Source organism: Canis aureus, chromosome 22, assembly GCF_053574225.1.
Source record: "Canis aureus isolate CA01 chromosome 22, VMU_Caureus_v.1.0, whole genome shotgun sequence".
Taxonomy (NCBI): domain Eukaryota; kingdom Metazoa; phylum Chordata; class Mammalia; order Carnivora; family Canidae; genus Canis; species Canis aureus.
In genome coordinates, this window is record NC_135632.1 from 41,208,799 (window position 1) to 41,236,442 (window position 27,644).

General features: G+C 41.7%; 1 long non-coding RNA gene across 1 annotated transcript in view; it reads right to left on the minus strand.

Moving 5' to 3' along the window:
- Nucleotides 1-4,805: 4,805 nt before the first annotated feature.
- Nucleotides 4,806-27,644, minus strand: part of LOC144294078 (uncharacterized) — a 72,455-nt gene continuing 49,616 nt past the window's right edge. Inside the window, exons 2-3 of the long non-coding RNA XR_013361477.1 lie at nucleotides 8,750-8,938; nucleotides 4,806-5,404 (exon numbers count right to left, since the gene is read on the minus strand). This is a non-coding gene — a long non-coding RNA (uncharacterized LOC144294078). The remainder of the gene's footprint in view (nucleotides 5,405-8,749; nucleotides 8,939-27,644) is intronic.

Sequence of the window (27,644 nt, forward strand, 5' to 3'; positions counted from 1 at the left end):
AATGTTTTCTTTGTCTTTTGTCAATTTTTAGAATAAGGACTTAATATAATAGTTATCTCCAATAAAGGTGGTTGAATTTTTTTCTACCCCCTTTTAAAAATTATTACTACAGACTCATGTGTCTTTGTGTATTCAATGTTTTAAAATAAATTGCAGTCATTATTCTTTCTTTCTTTTTTTTTTTTTTTTTTTTTTGGTGCTCCAGTGGTCTCAAGTTGGGCCACTGAGAAGTCTTCAAATTGACTCCCATGACCTGTCCTGGCACATATCTCTTCATGATTCTCATCACTTCAGTGCTTGTAATTAATAGAGCAACGTACCGTGAGTGAATCCCAATCTAAACTATGGACCTTAGGCGATTATGACACATCATTATAAGTTCATCAGTTGTAATAAATGTGCCACTCTGGTGTGGGATGTTGATAGTGGAGGAGGCTGTGAATGTGTAGGGGCAGAAAGTACAGGAGAACTCTTTCCGTAGCTTCTGCTCAATTTTGCTATGAGTCTAAAACTGCTCTTAAAAAAGTATTTTTTAAAGAGATACATTAATTTTTTATTACAAACCAGTAAGCAATTAATAATTATAGAGAATAAAGAAGCAAATAGAGAAATATTATACTCCTGCCTCTGTCTTTCCTTCCTTCCTTCCTCTGTCCCTCTCCTAGCCTCTTCCTGGAGGTAATCACTGGGAACAGAGGATTCTATGGGACATGCATCCATGGTGTGTTATGTGAATGTAAAAAAGAATACGAAAGCCCTTCATGTACCAACATGGAGTGATTGCAAGACATATTGTTAGTGAGAAAAAAAAAAAACCAAAGTGCAGAACAGCATATAAGATGTCAGCTTTTGTAAAAGAAAGATGGAGGGAAAGAATGTACATTAATAACACACTCATATCTACTCTTTTAGCTTTATAGAAAGTAATACTGGGAAGGTAATCTGGAAACTAATAAAAATAGTTGCTCATCGGAGCTGGAATGGGGAAAGTAATGGAGGGATGAGAATGGAAATGTGCCTTCTCTGAATATAGCTTTTTATGTCATTTGGATTTAACTACATAAAAATTTTATATTCACAAAATAAAATTAAATAAGGAAGAAAAAAAGCAAACCTTAAAATTGAAAACAAATTAGGCTAGAGGAACTTAACTGCATAACAAATTAGTAACAGCGATGCCAAGAAAAATGTTTTTCAGACATCTTTGACATGGTTCTTTGGCAGTATGTCCTTTGTGAGATGTATTCCAAGAGAAGAAAGAACTGCAAGAAAATAGTCGATTTCACTTCACAGTTTTATTAGGAACAGAGCTGTTTTAATTTGGTGACTATTTTAGGTATGTTGTAAGATAAAGCAAAGAAGTAAATACTGGAAAGTATGTATTATGTATTATAGAGAATAAAACAATTAATTAACCATATTCTAATATTACTAGAGACCTAACATTTTGAGGGTAAGAGAAAAGAGATCCAAATACAAAATAAAATAGATTTAATAGAAAATCTGCATTGTTAAATTTGAATTGGAATAAATATGAACCCATGATTTATATATGTGTACATAAATATGTATAAAGTCCCTAAGGGGCCTGACAGAGTGACTTGTCTCAGTTTTAAAACCAAAAGACATGTGTCCTGTGAACTCCATCAGTTATATATAAAATATGTCTATATCTAAATAAAATAAATGAAAATATAAACATATTTCATATATAATATATGATATGTAAAATACATGTATAAACTATATCTACTATATATGATAGTTCTCCTCATTGAAAGGGCCTAGAAGCAATAGTCCCCAAGCCTCTAGATCTTCGATTCTGACCACTATTCCCACTCAAAAGAACCAAGGTTCCTCGGGTTAGGGCTGGGGCAAGGAACAATGAACAGAGTCTGAAACATCTTGTTGGTCCAGAGAACGAGCAAATGTTTAAAGACAGCAGGGGACAATGTTTTCTGGGACATGAGACTTTTCAGTTTGAAAATTAGGACAAGTTGGTCACTCAGTCAAGTCATCTATAGATAGACATTTGGATTACTTCCAATTTTTTGCTATTATAAATAATGTCACAAAAACAAACCTTTTTCATATTTGTTTTGCATTTGTGGATGTACATCAAGAAGGTAGATTCCTGGCAGTGGAATTCTTGGGTTATAAAGTAAGCATCCGTGCTTTTGTTAGATATTGGCAAATTCTCCTCCATGGAAATAGAAATTGTGCTGTTTGGCCTCTCGTTCTGTGCCCTGGTACTTGGACCTGACCCAGCAGGGACGGAACATCTCATGCCATAGTTAGGAGGAGGTGTGCAAATACCTCTGAGAAAGACAAGTGACTGCAATTTATTTCCAGAGAGTCTAAATGACTGCCATTAGCTTTTTCCTAGATAATGGTTTTGAAAGCAGGACAAGGGGCAGGGAGGAAAAGATGTTTTAGCATCTTTGGGAGAGGCCCTAAGTCCAGATTTCCTCTGCACCCCAGTTCTGCTTGGGTTTTTCACATCCTGATACCCAACTCAGGAAAGATAGCACAGTCCAACCCTACAATTCCAAGCCCATTCTCTTTCAATACTCAGGTCCTCATCACTGACTAACACAGGGCGTTCTCAGCCCAGTCTGCTCCTTGCGGCCCTCAGCTTATTTGGGCTGTTGAGTTGGTCAGGACACAAGGATCTCAATTCTCCATCCTAGTCCTCTTGTCTCTAACTGGGGCACCATGCTTTTCCCCTTGGCACTGTCAGTAGGACAGGACTGTTCAGTTCATGTAGGATTCAACAGAAGCCTCCCCAGCACAGTTGTTTTCAATTGTGTTTGTTTTCCTCCCAGCAAATATAACATTTACATTTGCATAAGCATAGCCACATTTTATGAAACCTCAAATTCTTTTTTTTGTTTTATTTTATTTTATTTTTTTTTTATAAATTTATTTTTTATTGGTGTTCAATTTGCCAACATATAGAATAACACCCAGTGCTCACCCTCAAACAAATTCTGCAAGGAAGTAAAGCAATCGGCATTACAGTTATTTTGTCCCAATCCTCATGGAAACATCTCTTTCAGCTCCATGAAGTTCTAGGCCTGGCTACAGCCCTGCTGAGATAGGCGGTGTCTGCATGACCCTAGGAGCTCTGGATGTAACAATGTCCCCCCTCTCCTCCCAAGAGGGCATGGTGTTAATATGAATGAGCTAGACTTATAAGTGTTTACAGGAATCAATCTCAAAGCATAAAATTGAGTGAAGGGACAATTTGCAAAAGGAAATGGAATATGATAGTATCCATTGAAGACCCACAAAACACTACATCATTCATGGAGACCTATGCGCTGGAGCCGGGTGCAGAGGGCACTGCTGGGAGAGCCCGATGGTTTCTGGCTGGCTACCACTGTGATTGGTGCCATGACCCATGCAAGGGGTTAAATATCTTGATACTGTGTTCCCCTCCAATAATGGCAAAGTGTGAAAGCAAGGGAGAAGTATACAATGTTAGGGCAGTGGGTATTACACATGGTAGGCAGGGAGAGAAAGGATTCACTGGGAAGAGGATTTGGCTTTGCCTCTAACTTACTTTTTCTTTCTCTTTTCTATTTTTAAGGATGTAGAAAAAAATGTGTTCAGATATTAGCAAGTATGTATCTGGATGCTTGTTATATTGTTCTCTCTCTATTTTTTCATACAGTTTAAATATTCTGGAATTGAAATATTTGTGTACATATATATTTTAGGATGAAGAAAAAGTCAGAATGCAAAAGAGTGAGCATGAATGTTGGGAATAGACTTAAAACCTCTCTAATTTATATAAAGGAGGAAGGGGAGAAAGAGGGGGAGTGGTAAGGAGTGAATTCGTTCAGAAACACTTGACTTTTTACTCTATTAATCACAAATTCCCTGCAACCCTGACAGTCAGTAGCAGGCTGGTAACACATCAAGTGTTCACCAATCACTGAGAAGGGTGAAGTCGCCCCCTAAGCCCTGACATGGAAAATCTCCAAGGTGAGAGAAGCAAGCACTGACCCACATTGAGGGTTGTCGATTATCCCCGGTGATTACCTCTGGCAAGGGGTTGGGAGGGACAGAGGGAGTGGTGGAGGACTTCCGCATTTTATCCTGGATAATTGTGCTTAGTTGGGTTTCACGTTTTACAGTCAGATGAATTAAGCTATTGCTTTTTAAATTAAAATAATTTTAAGTGGTGAGGATCATAGGAGAGGTGCAAAGAGTCCGAGAGGAAATAAGAAATGCCCCGGGGAGGAGATGGAAGGGCCCCGAGGAATAGTAGGATCTGGAAGACAGAAGTAGGGGAGGAGAAAGACAGCAGGATAGAGGCATCCAGGAAGGAGGTGGTAGTGGCCTCAGGAAGGGAGTTTGGAACTCTCCTGGGAAGGACCCGGTATACAGGCTGGACTTTGACTTTTCAGATTGAGGAGTGTGGCTTCCATCTCTGCCACCTGCCCTCCCCCAAGCAATCAGATTACCGCCCAGAGGGGCTATGGTTGCCCAGGTAGGGCAGGCCCCATATACCGGAGATGAGCTCTGCCCAGAAGTCCCTGGGAGATGGGCCGCGGCAGAGGCTTCTCTGTCATTCTCTGTCTGCAATGGGCAGCCCTGGGTGCCACGTACCTGGAAAAGGAGGTGGGTGGGAGAAGGAAGGTGGGCGCACAAGTGCATCCCTACCGAGCTCTGATCAACTGCTGGGCACTCGGCTTGGGGCCTGGAAGGAAACTAGAAAACCATTAATTTATATAATCTGTTAATTAAGCTAATTGTCTGAACAGCACTTTTTTTATAGTCATCATAAAAAGGCATAATGAGCAGAAAAACAAAGGGTCTTTAATTTTTTTTCATGTCTTAATCATCACTTCAACTGGTTCTTCCCTGCCTGGTTGCTATAATTACAGGCTCTTGGTACAGAAGTGAAGCTGGTTTTCCAGAGGACATTGAGTTCACATCCACGTTCTGCCAGAAAACTGGCCCAATCTTGTAGGAGCTTCTGAAATTAGGAATGCTTCTCTTTGCATGCAGATTTTCTTGGATACCTTTTGATCACACAGAGATGGACATTTCAGAACACCAAGAGACAGAGACAGAAATTCCTCTTTCTACACAATGGAGAAGTCGTATTGTGATAGAAAAACATGGTAGGCGCCATGGATACTAGGCAGTCGGTGTTCCTCAAAAGACTGCAGAACAGAATACAGGGTTCTGTCACTGTGAACCTGGAATGGTCTGGAACCCTTGGTAAGACGCCGGCTTGTAGGTCATGGTAGAAAGATAGGCGGAATGAACCAGGCAGTGCTGTCAGTGCTCACCCTTGGAAATCCTTGCCATTTCTGGGCACACCATAAGCCTGACTTGATTAGCCATCTTCGTTGAAGGGCTACCCATCCAGAGCCCATCTGGTCTGTATCTGGGAAGGAATGGGAAGAACCAGGGAATTAATATCTCTCTTAAGCAATGACTGGCAGATGTGAATGCCCCAGCTCCATCACCCATGGGCCCACATATGTCAGAGCTCTTAGGATTGGCTCCAGGTACCCACTGCAGTAGCTGGCTGAAAGCACACCCTTACGGGCTATCCTCCCTTGCCCAAATACCTTTCTCCTTCACCTTCCCATGCTCTCTCCACCTGCACTTAAATCCTTAATTCAAGATCTTTTTCTGGGATCCCTGGGTGGCGCAGCGGTTTGGCGCCTGCCTTTGGCCCAGGGCGCGATCCTGGAGACCCGGGATCGAATCCCACGTCGGGCTCCCGGTGTATGGAGCCTGCTTCTCCCTCTGCCTGTGTCTCTGCCTCATTCTCTCTCTCTCTGTGACTATCACAAATAAATAAAAATTAAAAAAAAAAGATCTTTTTCTGGGAGAGCTCAAACCAAGACCCACTGTGCAAACCTTGCTGTGGGAAGTTCCATTCATAAACCATCACATTTGACCATTTGATTCAGCCCAGCTCCTCTGAGTCCTTGCTGACCACTCAGCCTTCTGAACTTGGCTGCTGGTTTCCCACCGTGCTCTGCATCCTTGGAGATGCCTTAGGGACCTCAGTGAGCAGGGGAGTAGGTAGTTCTAGGGTCCTGAACAGTTCTGCTTTAATCTGTTATACCTAAGGATTTAATCTGCAAAAAGGCTTATGCTACTTCCACTAATGGAAAAAAGGTGATAATCACCAAGCAAGCCCAGTGCTCACCCCAACATGAGCTAAGGTGCCCAAGATTTCAAGTTTACTAACCTGCACCTTGGCTGGCCCATTGGGTGTGGGGTGTCATCATGGGAGAGGTCTGCCGCCCTTGCCCCATGGCTGCCACCCTGGCATCACATAGCTGCCCTCACTTCTTGCTGCCTGAGTGAAGAATACTATCCATTGCCATTTATGCCCTCTGAAGAGAATCTATAAAGCATCTGTCTCCTTTCCTGTATCTTTTGCCCACACTTTCATGTCTTCTCTCACACAAACTCCTTCCAATCCAGTGAAATGGACCATTCACTCTTCCTGATTTTCAGGGACACTTCCCTACTGATGCCTGTGTTAAGCAAAATGATGGTCCCCAAAGATGCCCACTCTTGAGTTCTGGGAACCTGTGACTATGTGACCCTTATATGGCCAAAGAGACTTTGTGGGTGTGATTAAATTAATGATCTTGAGCTGGGGAGGATTATCCACATGGGCCCCTGTCATCACAAGAGCCCTTGTAAATGCAAGACCAGAGAAGAGAGAGAGGGGGCAGGGAGTCAGACATGTGCTGGCAGAAGCAGAGCTCAGAATGATGCCATTTCTGGTTTTGCATGTGGAGGGGCCATGAGCCAAGGAATGCACGTAGTCTCTAGAAAATAGAAAAGGTGAGGAAGTGGATTCTAGAGCTTTCATGAAGGAATGCAGCCCTTCTGACATCTGGATTTAAGCCCAATGAGATCCATTTCAGACCTCGGGCCTCCAGAACTGTTGAGATGGTAAGCTGTTTTATTTATTTATTTTTTTTTTTTTTAAATTTTTTTATTATTTATTTATGATAGGCACACAGTGAGAGAGAGAGGCAGAGACACAGGCAGAGGGAGAAGCAGGCTCCATGCACCGGGAGCCCGACGTGGGATTTGATCCTGGGTCTCCAGGATCGTGCCCTGGGCCAAAGGCAGGCGCCAAACCGCTGCGCCATCCAGGGATCCCGGTAAGCTGTTTTAAACTAAGTTTGTGGTAACTTGATACAGAAGCAATAAGAAACTAACAAATTGTATCTTTATGCTCTTCCCTCTGATCCAAACACCCTCCCATCTTTCACCCCATCCCACCCACCTCCACCAAGCTCCCTACTTCCTGGGTGCCGTGGAACTTCACTTGTTCTTATCTCTGCCCTTAGCAGTCAACCACTTCATGGGAATTTCTCAACACAATCTCCAACTCCCACAGCCCCAGGCCCCAGAGTGTTCTAGTTTTCAAACATTGCAGTCAGTAGAAACAGTTTTTCCGTTTAGCACAACTGGCACAGACTGACATTTTGAAGAGTTTTACTAAAAAGATGGGAGGATGAACTCTGAAAACACAAACATGAGAAAGATCAGTGACGTACTCAAGTACAGATTTTTAGTTTAAAAATCCAGTAGAAACAGCAAAAAGCTGCATTAGGATCCTGGGGTTTTCTGTTGGGAGCCATTCTCAGGCGCTGTTCTGGCTTCCTGCCCTCCTCCTCCCTCTCTACCTCTGTCCATGGCTTCCAGATGGTATCTCACCCTTCTTGGAGCTACCTGAGACCCTCTGAAGACTTCCTCTGTTTCTGGGCTCACACTTTCAAGACTCCATTAGCCCACTCACTCCCAGTCTAAGAGTCTTGACCAGGCGCAGCATTAGGAAGGGCTGACACTCACAATGGCAATGAGCACTGCGTAACTTATAACCCAAACTGTGACACTTTGGGGAGTGAAAGGAGTTATTAATAATTGTGCTTGGGAAAATGATATAAACCTGGCTGTTCTGGGAAAACCAGGCCATTTGGTCACCCTAGCAATGGGCATTCTGACTCCTTGGCTTGGGCTGTTAGAGGACCCAGCTGGGAGACTCGGGGCTGCAAACCTTCTCCATTTCTGCCCACCTCCTAGAACTGACAGAAGGAACAAACCTAACCTCACAGGAAGCACCCAGGCATAGAACACTGACAGTCAGACACTAACAACACTAACCATCCTCAGTGGGCGATTAACCTGAGTTCTAGGGGAAAACAAGTGCTCTGTGCTCAGATAAGGCTGGAAGAGCTGGTTTACATAAAAGTGAGGACGTTTTTGTCTTTAAGTCAGGATTTAAGAACTTTTAATCCTCCAATGTGGGTCATGAAGCTCCAAGGAGAAACTACAGTATGCTATGTTTTCCTCAGAATACCATGGCTACCTTCCAGAAACCCCATATGGCACCTTGAGGGATAATTTGAGGCAGATCTGAAGCATCAGAGTGACTTGTATTCTCTGATTTGGGAAATCCCAGTTACTCTTAATTTGGAAAGACACCAGAGATGGGTGGCCTATCCCTGAAGAGTCCTTGGGATCTTGCAAGCCATTCTTCTCCAGATGTGGTAGGAGAGCGTGCAAGGAAGGGAGGGGCAGTTCTGAGGCACAAGTTGAATGCACACTTGCATCAGGTAAATTCCATACAGGGTTGGGGCAGGTGTCCTGGCCTCCTCGCTGATGGCTGCTTTAGCAGTAGCTTTATCTTTTGCTAAGAAATCCAAGGGATTGCAGAATGTGAGGCGATAACGCAGGGTGGCATCCTTACCTTCAGTCTCACCCTCGGCCTTGAAGATAAACCTGCCTCTTGTCACAGATTCATTTTTACTGTCTTTCAAGCCCCAGACGACAGCCGCTTGTGGATGATGCTTGAGCTGAGCATTGATTTTGCTTTGGAGGAGCCAGAGTCCCTGCAGTCTGCATATCCATGGTCTTCATCCATCTTTCAGTCATGGGCCTGGAGATCCAAAGCAGAGCACATTCATGTGATGGTCTGTGTGAGCTGATTACCCACACAGGAAAAATGAACCACATTTCTCCCTGCCCGATTCAGCATTTATCACTACTCTGTTTCAGCCATCACCCCAGGCTTTTATTCCTGTGCAACTTGGTACCTTAGAAATGAATCAAATTCAACTCATATGGGGCAGCCCCGGTGGCTCGGCGGTTTAGCACCGCCTTCAGCCCTGGACGTGATCCTGGAAGACCCGGTATCTAGTCCCACGTTGGGCTCCCTGCATGGAGCCTGCTTCTCCCTCTGCCCGCGTCTCTGCCTCTCTCTCTCTCTCTCTAATAAATAAATAAAATCTTACAAAAAAAAACAAATTCAACTTATATCAACTGGAAACAGCATACACACAAGGACTCAGAGGATGGGCATGCGGTGTGGTGGGGAGAGCACTGGCCAGGAGATTGGAAGATCCAGGACTGTCTACAGTTTTCTACCCTTAAAGCTTTGGATCTCAGCTTGTTTGGAGGGCTTTTTTAAAAAAAAATCTATAAAATAAGATATTGAATGATATTATAATAATCAAGTGTCTGGTATAGCATTTGTATCAAATGTAGCTGTACCAAAGTTTACCCACCAAGACTCAGATAAGCATAAAATGTAATTTTCTTTGTGTGTATGTATGCATGCATGTGTGTGATATATATAACCACAATTTGCTTTAGAGTCATTTCTCTCTGGGAGCAGAAGAACATTTGTACTTGCCAATTAAAGGTAATTCTACCTCTTTTCATTTGAATGTCTCTTTTGTGTAAATATTCAATTAATTCTAAGTTCAAGCTTCCTGTCTGGAATTATGATGTCTACCCCCCAAAGAGTTTCTTTACCTCTTTTTCTTTCCAAGGGAAATGCAAATCAAAACTACAGTGAGATGCCACTTAATACCCACTACGGTGACTATAATCAAAATCACAGATAATTACAAGTGTGGGTGAGGATATGGAGAAACTAGAACCTTCCTATATTGCTGATGAGAATGTAGAACAGTGCAGCCACTTTGGGAAGCAGTTTAGCAGTTTCTCAGAAAGTTACACATAGAATTATCTTATGACCCAGAAGCTCCACTCCTAGATATACCCCCAAGAGAAATGAAAACATATGTCCACACAAAAACTTGTATGCAAATGTTTATAGAAGCATTATTCATAATAGCCCCAAAGTAGAAACAATTCAAATGTTCATCAACTAAGAATGGGTAAATAATGTCTATCCACACAATGAAATCTTGTTAGTTAAGAAGAAAGGAGAAAATATTGACACATACTACAATATGGATGAACCTCAAAAGCCTTACACTAAGTAAAAGATGGTTGCAAGGGACCATGTATTGTATGAATTCATCTACGTGAAATGCCTAGAAATCTGTAGAAACAAGAAATAGATTGGTGGTTATTTAGGGTTTGGGTGGGAGGTGAGGGAAGGGACATAGGGTTTTGTTTTGGGATGATGAAATGTTTCTGGCTGATTGTGATGATGTTGGTAAAACTTTGTGAATATACTAAGAACCACTGGCTTATATAAATGGGTGAACTTTAAGTGGGGGAACTGTTTATTTATTTTTTTAAAAGATTATTTATTTATTTATTTATTTATTTATTTATTTATTTATTTATTTATGAGAGACACACAGAGAGAGAGGCAGAGACACAGGCAGAGGGAGAAGCAGGCTCCATGCAGGGAGCCCGACGGGGGACCCAATTCTGGGTGTCCAGGATCATGCCCTGAGCCAAAGGCAGGCACAAAACTGCTGAGCCACCGTTATACCTGGGGGAACTGTTTAATATCTGAATTATATCCCAAGAAAGCTCTTACAACCTGTCCCCCCCGCCCCCCCCCATAAAAGGAGTTGCTCTTTTTCCTCTGATGTTAAGCTGGTAGAGTAAATATTTGAAACTGCTAATGGCCAAATTAACCTCTCTCTTAATGAGGCCAACATAAAATAAAACAGAGACAAGAAAGGTAAATACAGTTTCCTTTAGATGTTCTTTGAGCCCCTGATTCAGCCATGCCTGAAGCTGTATACGCCTGGTACTTTTTGGTTACATGAACCAATTAATTCCTTTGTTTTGTCTAATAAATTGTGAATTTCTTCCATCTACAAATATCTGACTTGTATGGCAAGATGTGCAACCTGGTTTTGTAGGGTCTACCTTGGATTTGAATCCAACTCTACTTTGGAACAGAACTTTCAGAATTTTCTCAGTTACATAAACTCCAGTGTGGGAAAGAAGTGCCCAACTCTGCACATCGGTGTGCTGGGTCCTGAGAACCAAGATCTCCATCTCTATGGAGCCCCTTCCTCACCCAGGGCTGAGCAGGGCTGGGAGCTTAGTGTCTCAGGGACTTGGAGTCACAGGTTGCTCTGTAACATGAGGCTGACTTGGCAGCAGGAACAGCTATTTCAATTTCTATCACTTCTTGTTTGAATATATATTAGAGCCTTAAACACAATGTGTAGAGTAAGTGACCTCATTAAAACCACAAAACATTTGGTCTGGGAATAAAAAGTTATACAAAACCCAGTTTGTTTCTGAAAAAGTGATGTGAAATTTATTCAAACTATCCAATTTACCAAAAGTAAGACCATACATATAAATGTTTAAGACATTATCTGGCTCAGAGGTTCCTATTTTTACAAACTGAGTTAATAAAAAAGGAAATGAAAAATACTTCCCTTCTTGTTCATTTGAAATAATAGTATTAAGTTCTTATTTCACTAGAAATAAGCCTAGGGTGGCACAAGAAGCCAGATCTCTATGATTGGCTGTCAAAGATGCCATAGATTGGCTATACAATGACTACTGAATGATCTCATTTTCTTATTCAAGCCAGACACCATCATCTTATTAAAACTCACTTTAGAGCAGATTTAAAGCCTCATTTTAAAATTGAATTATACAGTTTGGCTTTGTCAAAAAGTGAGAATTTGAGGTAGACATTGGGCTGCAGACAGGCAGGCAGTTGTCAGGCTCCATACGTGGGCAGAAACAGAGAGAAAAGGAAAGATGTCTGAAGTTCAAGAGGCAAGAAAAGGAGTCCAGGGTCAGTTGAGGGTGGGAGAAGAGAGAAACAAAATCAATCAAGTTTTGTATCCAGGGCTTCAGTAAAAGTAGGAACAAAGGATCTTGGACAGGAAACAAAAAGCTAGGGATCTGGACAAAGGTCTGGGTCAGCAGAGGCCAGGAAGAGGATGGGGGCCTTGGAACCAGGTAGAGCTCAAGGAAAGAAGGAAGGACTCTCCCTTCGGCTGAGAGCCACCTGTCGCAGGCAGGTGGTCCTGGCTGGCTGGGGAGTGAGGGGCCAGTACAGCCTGCACCCCAATGTGGTTCTCCTAAGTGCTCTCCTCCCACTTCAGCCTGGACCCCCTACCCTCCAATACATGTTGTGACTTTGGCACTGGCGCCTGCATTCAGAAGTTGGCATCTATCTCCAGAACAGCCACCTTGCCTGATAGAGCTTTGCTCTCCATTGTAGCTTGCTCTGAGCCCAAACCACGAGTTCTAACCAGGAACCTGCCCAGCACATTGCAGCTCGAGGGGACACATTCAGTCCATGCTCTGAGCTGTTCCTTTCACCCCTAGACTGCCCACAATTGTTAGTCATTTGATTTGTACAAATGTCTTACCTCTCCACTAGAGTAGAAAGTCCCTGAAAGCACATTTCTCACAGCCCTTATGCAATGCCAGATCCACATGTCCATGATACCCCATTGAGTGAATGAAGCCACTGGGTAAAGCTTTCTTTTCAACTGGCTTCCCAGCCTGATTGCAGGAGGCTCTTTTAACAAGCTATTCTAAATAATGTTAGTCCTGCATTTCAGTATTTGGAGTTGCCTATTGGGCTGTTGGTAAAAACAAAACCCAAGGGTGCCTTTTACGTAAAGGACCCAGTGTTTACAGTCCACAGTGAAAATGAAATAATGAATACCCTGGAGGGATCTCCAAGTCAGAGCTGGAATTTCAAATTTGTTAGAATTATTTTTTGTCCAGCTTGAGAGCTATGAAAGCAACTCAGAATGTCTCTTAAATGTAATAAACAACCTCAACTGAGGGAACAGAGGACTATCTCTGGACCAGAGTCACATGGGGAGGGATGTAACTGAGGACACCACCCCTAGCCCAGGTGGAGAGGGTTTACCTTAGTGACATGGAGCTGCTTCTGGGCCAGAGAAACGAGGGGCCAGAGAAAGAAGATGGAAATGCAATGCTTCTTTTTGTAGAAAAGTGCCAGTTAGTAAAATAAACATAAATAATGTTTGATGATATTAGATCATTATCGAGTATTTTTAGGTGAGATAATGGTATTACAGTTATGCTTCTGAGAAAAGAATCCTTATATTTTAGAAATATACACTGAGTGTATATTTACAATGAAGTGATAATCATGGAATTTGCCTAAAAACAAAGGGTGGATGCAGGTAAGTAAGGGGTAAATGAGAATTTGTTATACTATTTCCTTTGCTTCTGCATGTGTTCAAATATCTCCATAAACAAAAGTGAAAATGAAGAATAAAATAATCATAAACAATCTTAACTTGCTGCTTCCTATTGGTTACTGTTGTGGCTTCAGAATTTCTCCATGAGTTGACAGAGGTGGTGGGGCAGGGGCAGCAATTTGGTTGGCACAGGGTGAGGGCCAGCTGAGAAACATGTGTGAAGTGTGTTTGCATAACAAGGGCACTTTTTACTTAGATGGTTAATTTAGGAATGGCCTGGTGAGGGATCCCTGGGTGGCGCAGTGGTTTGGCGCCTGCCTTTGGCCCAGGGCGCGATCCTGGAAACCCCGGATCGAATCCCACGTCAGGCTCCCGGTGCATGGAGCCTGCTTCTCCCTCTGCCTATGTCTCTGCTTCTCTCTCTCTCTCTCTCTATGTGACTATCATAAATAAATAAAATTAAAAAAAAATTTTTTTTAAAAATAAAAAAATAAAAAAAAAAAAAAGGAATGGCCTGGTGACAGGTTGGGGTTGTTACAGGAAGAACGGTAAAGTCCCCCGACAACAGTCTAGTCCTGGGAACATCCAGGTGAGTTTTTTTTCTTGGGAGCATTTGAAATGCACCTGCAGATTTCAGGGCTTGGAGGAGGAAGAGGAACAGTCAGACCACAGCTGCTGCTTCTAGTTCTAGTGGGACTTGTTCTACTCCCATGGTCAAGGCTGTTCCTGCTCTGTAGGATCAAGCACTGGACTCAGAGTTCACAGAGTTTGTTGGTTGACAAATTGATTGATAGACTGATCAGTTGGTGATTGCTGTAGAGTCATGGTACTGGAAGGATTAGTTGGAGCACACTTACTTAGCCTAAGTCTAGGTACATCCGATAAATGGCCATCCCCTCATTCTGACCTCATATGTTATAGATCCCATGTAGATATCAAAGCTGAATAGAGAGGGGCACCTGGGTGGCTCACTGGTTGAGCATCTGCCTTTGGTTCAGGTTGTGATCCTGGGGTCCTGGGGTCAAGTCTGGCATCAGGGTCCCTGCAGGAGCCTGCTTCTCCCTTTGCTATGTCTCTGCCTCTCTCTGTGTATCTCTCATGAATAAATAAAATCTTCTTTTAAAAAGCTGATTAGAGCAATGCCTGGAGACAGAACCTTTCTCATTTTCATTTCCCTTCTTTGGTCTTTTCATGTTCTGGACTTTGGCATTTCTTTGGCAGTATTTCTTTGGCAGTTAAATTTTTAAAAAGTGGTTTTGGGGAAAATGTACTAAGATGCTACTTAAACTCTACCATGTATTCCTTCCTTTAAATCTATATCTATATCTATACCTATATCTATATCTATATCTATCTATCTATATACATATATGGGGAAATATATATATTAGGGAAAAATACACACACACATGCACACACACAGATGAGCAGTTAACTGAACTCAGGGTCCTGATGATGCAAAGTGAGCATTATTCACTCATAAAGAATATGGGGAATACACACTAAGAGGCCCACTGGGTCATTTGCTTATCCATGGGGAGACTTGTAATTTGAACCTGTATGTGCTCATGATTATCAGTCCACTTCCTAAGACCAAATATCTTCCCCAAGTTCTAGGTCTATATTTCATCGGTCCACTGGGCATCTCCACTCTGGGGTTTTCTTCACAAAACTCAGCTCAGAATTTCCAGTGTTCAATTTATAATTTACTTCCAAACATGTTCCTACATTACCTGACTTGGGACTTGGCCAGGCCAGAAACACTAGTGTCACCACTCTGGCCCCATGCTCCATTGATTCTGTTTTTTGAACACCTCTGTGATCTATCCTATTCACTTTCTTCAATCTGATGATCATTGATGGTTAAAGCCCTCATCATTCCTCTCCTGAATACTGACGACTGACTTACAGTCTTGATACTTCCAAGGGAATGGATTCAAGCTACTTTTTTGAATGACAAGAGGATAGATGACCTCAGGAATGGAGGCAGGGGTCTTTGGGTACCATGATGGGGGCTGGGTCTCTACCCATTCTCTTTCCACTGTCTTTGCCATGTGGGTATAAGGTCCTTTGCCAAGCAGAAGGGCACAGGGCACCGTCCTAGACTTCATAGATCAAAGGGGTATCAAGTAGATACCTTTATTAGTCCTTTAGTCCAGGTAGTATCAAACGGGTACATTAGTTCCACAAAACTTAGGAAGCTTTGCCATAAAGAAGTCTGGGAAATGCAGTTTTTAGTTTTCCAGAGGCTGCAAAATAGGAAGACCAGCTGAAGAGGGAAGCATGTGGTGGGTACTGAGTGAGTCTGCCTATAGTATCTGCCCTTACAAGAATGACTTCCCAAGCTCTTCCAGTGAAACTTTCAGGAAAGTGGTCCAAGGAGAAATAAATACTATGAAGGATATGAAGACAAAGTTAAAGCCATGCTCCACTACTCCAGCATTTTTTTGACATCTCATGTTTTGTCTTAAAAATTAATGTTGAGATTGCCTTCTACTCCATAATATGTCTGTTTACATAAAATTGCATTTTTTTCCCTCTGAAGTTTTTGACAAGATTGATGCTCCAAATAAAAGCAGCACTTTTATGTGATACCTGCTCCTACTCCTGAGATACTGTGGTGTTCCATGCAGGGGGTGGGGGGGTTCTCTGCTCCAGTGTGTAAAACTTGGGATGAAGTCCAATGAGGCAAGCATCAGACACATGCAGGCCTCTGGGGCTCACCCAGGCCCCAATACCACCAGCACATGGAGCCAAGTGTTCCTCACTGCTAGGTTTCCACTCTTACCTTCTGTAGGGTCAGGAACCAGGCAGGAGGACCCATGGTAGGTAGGGGATGCTTTTTGTTGTTCCTTCCCAGAGGAGCTGGGGGAGGCAGAATAGTATGGGTACTCTTGTTAGCTCTAGTTTTTTTCACATGCAATTTGAAAATCACACAGCTCCCTACCCTTTTGCGAATAAATTCGACATCTTTTCATAATGTGACTACTTTCTTTTGGAATTCTCAAGCCCTTACCTGCATAACATTTAACCTTCTTATTAGAGATTGTTTAAAGATGTCTTCCTTTGATAACGTGGCAATTATCAGCTTTATGGATTGTGCCTCAGGATCATTTATCATCTTACAATCAATGGAATTGATTTAGCTTCTGAGAATGTACATCTGGGTGCTTTCCAGCCAATAGAAGCATCACCAAATGGTGGCAAAGTCATTGTTAGTACAGTGATTAATAAATAAGACTGTGACAGAAATGGGATTCAAGAACACAATGATTCCCTAGAGTCCTTCCTTTCAAGTTTAAGATCGTTAATGGAAAATAGTCCAGATCATGATTTTGCAGTTTCTATTCTCTGCTCTGGGAACCCTGGGACATCCTTGTCAATGCTGCCTAATTGCCTGGTCATGCTTTTTAAACAGTACATCCGTCAGGTCAAGAGAACCATATGCATCCACTATAGTCTCTCCATACAAATCTTTAGAAATTTAAGAAAATATATCTTTAAAAAATTCATAACTATTTTGGAAAGCAAGAGAGGGCACCATTAGTGGACATTATAAGGGATGCCTGAAAGTCAGAAGGCAGATGGGGTCAGACGGAGGAAGGAAACCAAATCCCAAAACACGCAAAGGGAGGATTCTTAAAAAGGAGGATGTTCTAGGGGGATCTCCAAGTTGGAGAGAGGCAGATACAGAGATGTGAAGGGTTCTAGATGGGATGTAGTAGAAGAGGCAGCCAGGTGGTTCAGGCCCTTTTGTCAATTTCCACCACTTGTCCCAGCAGTAGGTAACAGGGGGAGCACCACTGATTGGGTGGGAGTAGTGAGTACAGATGCTTACCTCAAGGTAAGCAGTATCCTTCACAGTTGATGACTCAAGAAGTCAGCAGCCCCCACATCCAGAAACCTGGATCCTCCTTGGGAGCTGCATGTCACCCTTGCCTATGTCCATGATGATAAGCTGTGGTAAGTAATGCCACATGCACTTTTCAGGACAGCTCAAATGCAAAAATGAATACACAACCAAAATTTAACAAACACCCAAAGAAAATCAAGCGTACCCAAGGGAGGCCCTAATAAAACAGAGGAATAGACAGCAGAGGAAGCACAATTAATTAGTCAAGCGAACAACACTTGAGATGGATAAGAGACAATTTCATATCAATCAAGAACAAGTTATTAAAAAAAAAAGACCCAATTAGAAAAAATCTAAAAGAGAGAGAGAGAGAGAAAAAAGAACACACACAAGCACTGAATTAGAATAGGAACATGGCTTTAAAAATGGCTCAGTGAGGGGATCCCTGGGTGGCTCAGCGGTTTGGCGCCACCTTCGGCCCACGGTGTGGTCCTGGAGACCGGGGATCAAGTCCAGCATCGGGCTCCCTGCATGGAGCCTGCTTCTCCCTCTGCCTGTGTCTCTGCCTCTCTCTCTCTCTCTCTCTCTCTCTCTCTGTCTCTCTCTGTCTATCGTAAATAAATAAATAAAATCTTTTTAAAAAATGGCTCAGTGAGTGAGGCAATAAAACAGGCCTTCTGTCATATTAGGGGACAAAAGGACCAAAAGATGAATCATGAAAGAACAATAGAGAGATGGAAGATGATGTAGACATGTTGATGCGAGTGCCAGTAAGGGACAATGGACAGCTCCATTTCCATCTTGTAGCCAGAAGTGATCATTAGAAATGCAACAGCTAGCTACAGGGCAAGGAATCACGGCCGCTAGGCCCCACCAAACACACACAAACAGCTCCAAGATAGTAATACTAACTGCATGCTTAACACCAAAAGGACTACAAGAAGTGCAAGATTTGTTTGCTGTCCTTTTGTTATTATAATATATCTGCTAAGAGATGCAGCCAGCACACTGTGTTCAAAAGTCACTTGATTGTCTGTTCCTGTCAACTTTTATCACCCATGCTAGTTCTACTTTAGGGTTTGCCTTTCTTTCTCATTTATTTTTTAAAAATATGTAAGACATTTACATTGTTCAAAATTCAAGACAATGTGCAAAACTGTTCAGAAAAGTCTCCCTTCTACCCCAGGCACCTCAATCTCTTTCTCCCCTCTGACTTTTCCTTTGCAGTATGTCTTTTAGAAAAAGAAGCAAATAATTAATTGTCCTCTCATTTCCTTCTACTCCTTACAGAAAAAGGTAGCAAAACATTGTTCCTATTTGAACCTACTTTTTCACTTACCAGCTTTTTCTAGCAATTACTCCACATGAATACACGGAGTGACTTCATTGTTTTTTACAGCTGGGTACTATTCCATCCTATAGAGGTATCATGGTTCATCCAACTGCTTCAGATTGATGGACATTAGGGTTGCTTCCGATATTTTTCTACTACAAATAATGTTATAAGAAATAACTTACACATGGGATATTTCACATTTGTGAGAGTGTATCTTGAGGTGGAATGGTTGGTAAAAAGGGAAAGTACAAAATGCCACATACCGTCACAGTCTTCCCCAGAAAGGTCATGCCTTTTTGTATTTCTTCTAGCAATGCCCCTCTATGGTCTTGCTAACAGGGTGCATTGCTGAATTTTTTTGAGGGGGTTGACAATGTGAGAGGGGAGAAATAGTATCTCAAAGAAGTTTTTTCTTTTTTAAGTATAATCCACATACCATAACATTTATCCATTTAAAATGCATGATTCACTGGTTTTTCATATATTCATAAGGTTTCACAACCATTAACACTATCAAATTCCAGAACATTTTGATTACTGCAAAAAAAAAAAAAAACCCCAACAACTCTAATACTTATTAGTAGTCATTTTCCTCTTTCCTCTTTCCCCAGCTCCCAAGAACCTCTAACCTAAATTTAGTCTGTATAGGCAGCATATAGTTATACATTTTTAAAATTCATCCTGTCAATTTCTGCCTTTTAACTGGGGGGCTTAATTTTTCAGTGTTTTAAATTTAATATGATTGCTAATAAAGTAGGCTTTAGGTTTGCTATTTTGTTATTTATTTTCTATGCATTATGTCTTTTGTTGTGCTATTGTTGTTCCAAAATGCCTCCACTGTACTTTTTTTTTGTGTTGGAGATTTTCCAGTGTACTATTTTAATTCTCTTTTAATTTAATTTACTATATATTTTGTGTTATTTTCTTATTGGCTGCTATGGGAAGATAATTAATCTCTTCATTTAGAACAACCTAGTTCGACTAACATCACTTAATTTCAATAGTTTACAAAAACTTTATGCTCCTATATAATTCTATCTTCCTCCCCCTTCTTATGCCATAATTGTGAAACAAATTATATCTTTATACTCTATATGCCCATTAACACAGATTTATTACTGCTTTTAGCAGTTGTCTTATAGATAAAAGGCAAAGATGTTTATACTGTCTTTTATATTCATTTATATGGTTACCTTTATTGGTGTTCTTTATTTATTCTTGTAACTGTATAGTCTCCATTCATTTCAGCCTAAGGACTCCCTCTAATATTTCTTATAAGGAAAGACAGCTAGCAACAAATTCTTTCAGTTTTTCTTTACTTAGGAATATCTTAATTTCTCCTTCATTTTTTTTCAAAAATAGTTTTACAGGGTATAGAATTTTTAGTTGACAGTATTTTTCTTTCAACACTTTAAATATGCCATCCTGCTGCCTTCTGGCCTCTGTGGTTTCTGATAAGAGTTAGCTGTTAATCTTACTGAGAATACCCTGTGTATCACGAGTCTCTTGCTGCTTTCAAGATTTTCTCCTTATCTTTCAATAGTTTGATTATGATGTGTCTAGGTGTGGATTTCTTGAGTGCATCTGACTTAGAATTCATTAACCTTCTTGGATATATGGATTAGTATTTCTCATTAAGTTTGAGAAGTTTGGAGCTATTATTTCATTAAATATTTTTTTCTGTTGCTATGCTTGATGGTGCCTGTATTAGGGTATTCCAAGAAACAAAATCAATAGGAGATAGATAGATAGATAGATAGATAGATAGATAGATATAGAGATATATAGTTAAATAGATATATAAAGAGGGAGAGATTTTTATAGAGGTTTTATTTATCTATTCATGAGACACACACACACACACACACACAGGCAGAGGAAGAAGCAGGGCCCATGCAGGGAGCCTGACATGGGACTCAATCCCAGGTCTCCAGGATCACACCCTGGGTTGAAGGAGGCGCTAAACCGCTGAGCCACCCAAGCTGCCAGAGAGAGAGAGAGATTTATTATAGGAATTGGCTCACATTATTATGGAGGCTGAGAAGTCCCTTGATCTGCCATCTACAAGTGGGAGATCCAAGAAAGATGGTGGTGTAATTCAGTCCAAGTGTATGTATATTTTAGACTCTTTTTAAAGAGTCCTATATGGACATCTTATTCTCCAATCTTTTTCCTTTTAAGTGTTTTGATTAGCCCCCACCCCTCATTTTATTTTATTATTATTATTATTTTTTTGGCCCTACTGTTACCTACCATCTCAGGCAGCTGTGATACAAACAGTTGACTTTAATTATTTTTGACAAATGTCCCTGAGGAAAAGACCATTTACACTGGGTAAATTCAGAGTCAGGTCAAATAAAGCCACTTTTATGAGTGGGGTTTTCTCTTTTTTTTTTTTAGGGCAGTGGAGTGGAGGGAGAGGGAGAAAGAGAATTTTAAGCAAGCTCCATGCCTAGCATGGGTCCCAACACAGGGCTCCAACTCATCATTCTAAGATCATGACCTGAGCCAAAATCAAGAGTTGGATGCTTAACCAGCTAGGCCACCCCAGGGTCCCAGAGGGGTATTCCTCTTAACCATTAAGCAGGTCAAATAATTATAATTTTCTGAGAATAGGGCTTTAAAGAAGCTCCAATCTCATTCTGCTCCCTCCTACAGCTGCCAGGCTGCAGGTATTTACCATGGTTGTGGAGTATTTGTTTTTAAGGTAACTATAAATCTGAGAAGGGGCAATGGAAATACCTAAATTATAATGCCACAAAGCTCCCTATCCTACCAAGATTCAGTCATTTTTCTTGAGTAGACACTCTCTGGATTGCTGTAAGCGTTTGGTAAATTTCCAGAGTTCTGAAAAAGTTAATTCAGATCATCTCAGTGTAGTTTTAATTTGAATTTTTCTTATAATAAATGAAGTTAAATATGGTTTCATATGTTTAAATGCCATTTGCATTTTCTTTTCTGTGAATTGTCAGCAGTGTCTTTTGTCCAGTTTTCTATTAATTTTTTGGACTGTCTTCTTGATTTTAAGAATGTTTATATTAGGGAGATTGGCCCTTTGTACATAATATAAATTAGAAATATTTTTTCTCAAGCTGTCATTTGTCTTTTGACTTTGCCTTTGGTGTTTGTTTTATTTTGTCCTGCAAAAACTTCATAAAACTTTTTTATTTAGTTAAACTTATCAATCTTTTAAAAAATTACATCTTAATTTTAAGTTATAGTCTGGTTTTTTAATTAATCCATATTTCTTTATAGCATTTGGGATTTCATTTTTTATACTTAAGTATGATCTATTTGAAGCTTATACTTGCATATGTATGAAGTATAGGTCCAGTACAGTCTTTTCCCAAATGGTTAGCCAGTTATCTCAAAACCAATTACTAAGCATTTCACCTTCTCCAGTGATATGAAACACCACCTTTATCATGTACTGGGTTGACATGTATATATACTTGGGTCTACTCCAGGTCTTTTTATTTTGCTCCATTGGTCTGTCTATCAGGCACCAATACAGTATCAGTTTAAATATTGAGGATTTCTATGGCTGAGTGATAATCCATTGTGTATTTATATATCACATTTTCTTTGTTCATCTAGCAATGGACATTTAGGTTACTTCTATAACTTGGTTATTGTAAATATTGTTGCAATAAACGTAGGGGTGCATATATCTTTTCGAATTAGAGTTTTCGTTTCCTTTGGGGACAACATTGCTGGACCTAGAGGGTATTACGCTAAGTGAAATAAGTCAGAGAAAAACAAATATCATATGATTTCACTCATATGTGGAATATAGAAAACAAAACAAATGAATGAACAGGCCAACAAACAAATAAAAAAAAAAAAAACAGAAACAGACTCAACTACAGAGAACAAACTTGTGGTTGCCAGAGGAGATGAGAGTGGGGGGGGGGGGCGAAATGGGTGAAAGGGATTAAGAGGTACAAACTTCCATTTATAAAATAAATATGTCCATGGGATGAAAAGCAAAGCACAGAGGATATAGTCAATAATACTGTAATAATTTTGTATGGTAACAGATGGTAATTACACTTACCGTGGTGAGCACTGAGTAATATATGGAATTGTTAAATCACTACGTCGTACACTTGAAATTAGTATAACATTATATGTCAACCATACTTCAATAAAAAAATACTGTAGACTTCCAGTATGTTTAAATATATGGTAAGACTAGACTCCATCCCCCAGTACTTTTCTTTTTCTCAGGGTTTTCTTGACAAATTTTTCTCTTTATTTCTCCATGGGAACTTCATATTCATCTTTTCAAGTTCCAGAAGTGGAAAAAAAACTTGGTGTTTTTGTAGAGATCACATTAAATTCTTTAAATAGCCTGAGCAGGATTGACATCTTTATGATGTTGTTTTCCTCCTCAGGAATACATTCCATCTTTCACTGGTTAGGTCTACCTCTTTGACTTTCAGGGGTATTTTAAGTTTGGCACATAAAGGAGTGCACAGTTCTTATTTAATTTATTCCTGGATATTTTATCTTTCTGATGCTAAAGAGTGATGGCAATAATTACTTCTTTGCCTTGTTCCTATCTTTAGCAGGATGTCTTTAGTATTTCCCCATTATAAGAAACTGAACTTTGGGTTGAAACAAGTCTACTTTAGAAAGTGCCTTAACTTTTGAAGTAGTCTTTTAGACAGATGAAGAATTTTGTTCCAGAATTTTGTAAATGAAAGGCATGTTTGGAGAATTTTAAGTAATTTTAAAGGATTGTAAGCGGCAGGAGTGTAGCTTGCCTGTTATAGGTGAGGCAGGAAATGTGGATGGGGACCATTCAAGACCTCACAGGCTGTGCTAAGGTGCTTGGACTTTCTTTCATAGGTGTAAAAAAAAACTACTGAGAAGTTTTAAGCAGGAGAACAGAATAATCATACTTTAATGAGATTCTTCTAGGGGCAATGGCTGATGATTTCCATTAACAAAGCATTTCAAACACAACTGCAAATCAGACCATACACAACCCAGTGAATAAGCCAGGAGGAAAAGTTGGGTCCAGAAAAACAAGCTGTAGCCATGTCATTATTTTTTTAATGACTTAAATATAATGGAGTTGGTAGATCTACTCAGGAATAAACATGAAAGACTTTTTCTGTTTTTCTATTTTCCAAATCTGAAAGTCCTGCTTGGGAGATTCAGCTACAGGTGACTATGCACTCTTCATCTGACCTAAGTATGAATCAGGATAGGCAGGTCTGGCCAGGAAGTACTGGATCTTAAAGAGACACCCAGCAACATGGTGGGACCTGAGTGACCCTACAGCAAGCCCCAGAATCATTTCCATTCACTGAGGACATGACTTTTTCTGTTTTCCTGAGTGGAGTGCTGGAAATAGTCAAGCACAAAGCACAGCATGGTGGACAAAGAATATGATGTTTGTGTTCATGAAAAATTCAACCCTAATTATACCTCTGGGAGCCAGTGGGAGTTATGAAATAGTGTGCTCAGGGTGTTCATCTTGTTAATAGATGCCAGCCATGGGGTACTTATTTTCTACACCATTTATAAAGACTTTGATGGACAGAAAAAAGCGACTTGCGTCAGTCCACAAAATTATAAGATATAAAGGATATTACAGTAATTCTTTGGGATGATTTTCATTTAGTATCTGGTCTGTGAGAATGCCTTTCCTCTTGTTAGTGCAATATTTCAGCGAATGCAATAGTCAGCTTAGCAGGAACTCTCAAAAGTTTATGCACTAACATCGGCTCAGACACCGGGGATACATTTTGTTGCCATTTAACAGTGACTATTTTTATTTTTATTTATTTATATATTTTTCTGTGTTCAAGATCCTTTTGGGAGAAGGGAGAGGGGAACGTGCACTGGCCATGTGTTACAACTGAGATAAAATCTAACAGCTGTTTTTAAAGGCTCAACCCCAATCCCAAGTGCTGGAAAACCAGTCGCGGGGGGAGATGTGTGAGCTTCCACCTCAGTGTTTTACTGAGACCAGTGTTGGCACAGGTGAGGCACACAGAATCCAGCTCCGTTCCCTAGAAGCCATCCACAAGGTTTCCCTTGTAGACATCGTGGCTGTAGACAGTCTGGGTCCTCTTGTCCCGATGGCAACCCTTAGGGCTATTCTGGACAGCGAGGGAGCCCCAGACTGACTTGCCAGGGGCAGCGGCCAGCATGGGCTGCTTGCGGGCGAGGCTGACTTTGAGCTGGAGACTCCATCTGGGTCCCCTTGAGCTCAGCAACGGCCTGATCTGCTGTGTCCATCTTTTCACAGGGGACGAAGGCACAGTTTCTGGGTGGCTCCATGGAGAGGTCAATGATGTTTCCAAAGGGAGAGAGGGCCCCACGAAGGAGGGTGGGCGTCAGTCCTCGCCACACGCCTAGAGTATTCCCCTTCCGAGGGGCCCTGCGTTCAGGGAACGAATCCGACCTGCGGAAAGGGCCCTCTCGTTGTCCCCGTCGCGGTCCCTGTCCCGGTCCGCTCACGACTGTGGGCCCCGCTGGCCCCAGGTCCCGAAGCCGATCACTGGAAGGCACAAAACCCTCATACACAGATTTCCTTTGGGGGCGTCTGGGCGACTCCTGCAGATCGGGAGGGCTGGAAAGTGGGGACTGGCCCCTTCTCAGGGTCCTTTAACTTCCCCCCTAGGGTTGAGAACGCTTGACGCCCGAGTTCTTGGTCTCAGCCTTGGTGGCACTGAAGGCTGCTGACTTCAGCTGCTTTGCCTGCTCTGCAGGGTGGCCAGGTCCACCACAGGCTGTTCCCCCGTGAGCGTTTCCCACCGCCTTGGCTGGCTGTGCTGCTACTACTTTGCTTCTTCAGAGCCAGCAATGCCTTTTTCTTTTTCTTGAGTTTGTTGAATTTCTTCTGCAGAGCTTCCTCCTCCTGGCTCATGGAGGGGGGGGGGGATCACCAACACGGTGGCTCCTGAGGGGGTGGTGACCGGGGTCCCAAGGTCTCGGGGGCACCCGCCCTGGCTAAAAGTAATCATTTTTAATATGTTTGTTAAGGAAATGGTTTTTAAATTTTATTTTGGACTCTCAGTTTAAGAGTGATAGCTCCTCGATTTCAATTACATGGACTGACTGACATACAGAAAGTCATGGTGCGACCAACATGACAGCATTCTGGAAACAAGTGAACAGTCAGGTCAGGTGAACACAAAAAAAATGTGAAAAGAGAAAGCTAGCTAGTCCATTTGTTAGGACAAAGAGTATATAAACAAGTTTCTTTGGTCTGAGACCAAAATCAGAAAGTCAACTTTAGAAACTTTCACCAATGTTTATGCAGGTTGAACCATATGAAACTCTTGATAGTCTACTAGTTTTGACCTACAAAATCGTATTTCATATGATTCAACCTGATGCTTTAGGGACAATATCATGTCCACACCCTAGAACTGGGCATAACCTGCAATTGCTTTAACTCTAAAGCCTTAAACTGCCTGACTATATCCTCCTGTCCTTCTAAACCTCTCATGCCCTATTTTTATCTGCAGGCCCATAGAGCCAAAAGTCCCCAGGGCAACTTGGCAAGAAACTTGCAACAATACCTCAGCGTTAGTTTTTGGGTTTTGGTTTTATGTCTTTTGGGTTTTTTTGTTTTGTTTTGTTTTTATGGTTTTTTTTTTTTTTTTTTTCTTCTCTTAACCTCACTGAACCTAGTGACTCACAGCTATTGAAGAGAATGAAGGAGACTGTGGAACTTCTGAGACTGAGTCATGGGAAGCATTGTGGCCTCCATCTTGGTTGAAAGACAAGAAACTCCCAGTGAGAGAAGGCAGAGAGGACTGTGGCAATGAGTCTGTGACTTTGTGAATATCATAAACTCAGTGATGTCCTCTATTGCTTCACCCTTTCAGATGCTCAGGCTGTGACTTGTGGCCAGTAGAATTTGGCCTTGGTTTTTAGCAGAGTCAGCCCTGGGCTGCTTCTGTATCCACCCTTGCTCCCTTGGCAATGCCACTGGGTTTTGTCAGGGCTTTAGACCCTGTCCATGTGCTGATGACCCCAGAATTTCTGTCTCCTCCCCAGCCCTCTCCTCTGAGTTCCAGACCCTTGCCTCCAGCTTTCAACCAGATGTTTTGTCCACACAATGACATCTGAAGCACACTTCCACTGAAGCCCATCATATCCCTCCATATCACTGTAGGAAATGGCACCTTCAACCTTTTCTCAGCTCAAAAGCTTTAGAGGCCTCTTGACTTTTCTTTTCCTCACACCACACTGAGTCAGTTGGTAAATCCTATGAGTTCTCCTGTCACTACATGAACCAGTCTGACCTGTCATCACCCTCATGGAACCTATGAGTTGCCTCGTGTGCCTTGTGTGATATTGGGGCCCTGCCCATACCTCTGTCCAAGGAGGAAAGGGACGAGGCTGCAGGGCAATGTCACAGTCATCACTTCCTCTATGCTTCTCATCCGGAGAGTTTGGGGTTAGGTTTCTTTATCCATAAACAGCCATGAATAAACACTGTTTGAGCTTGAGAGAATCCAAAAATTGTCCTCTACTCTCAGGAGACATGCTACTCAAATTAAAGTGGAGACAGGGGACAGTGTTGTCAGATCTGTTTTGGAAAAGGAGGTGGTGTCTCCTATTCCAGCAGATGGGAGGCCTCTGTGGCCTGAGGGGGAGGAAGCATTTCCAAGTTCTATGTCTGTGCTCCCTACAAGCACATCTCCACAGCTACCTTTCCAACATCCTTAGAAACAAGGATCAGGCAAATGTAGACATCTGCCAGAGGGCAACTGTGATTTTCCATGTGATATCACCACACCCTTGATGGAGAATACCCAGGAAGAGAGGGGTAGGGAAAGGGCTAGTAGAAGAGGGGAGACAAAGGATAGAAAGGTCAGTAGAGAGAGCCACCAACTAGCTTGAGTGAATGGTCCAGGGTGCCAGCTTTGGGGGGCACAGAGGAGAAATGAGAAGCTGGCTTGGATAACAGAGAAGCTGCAAAGTAACCCAGAGGGAGGGGGCAGACTAAGCTATGGCCTAACATGTCAGGAAGAAAGGCTGGGAAGGTGAAGGAAGGCTG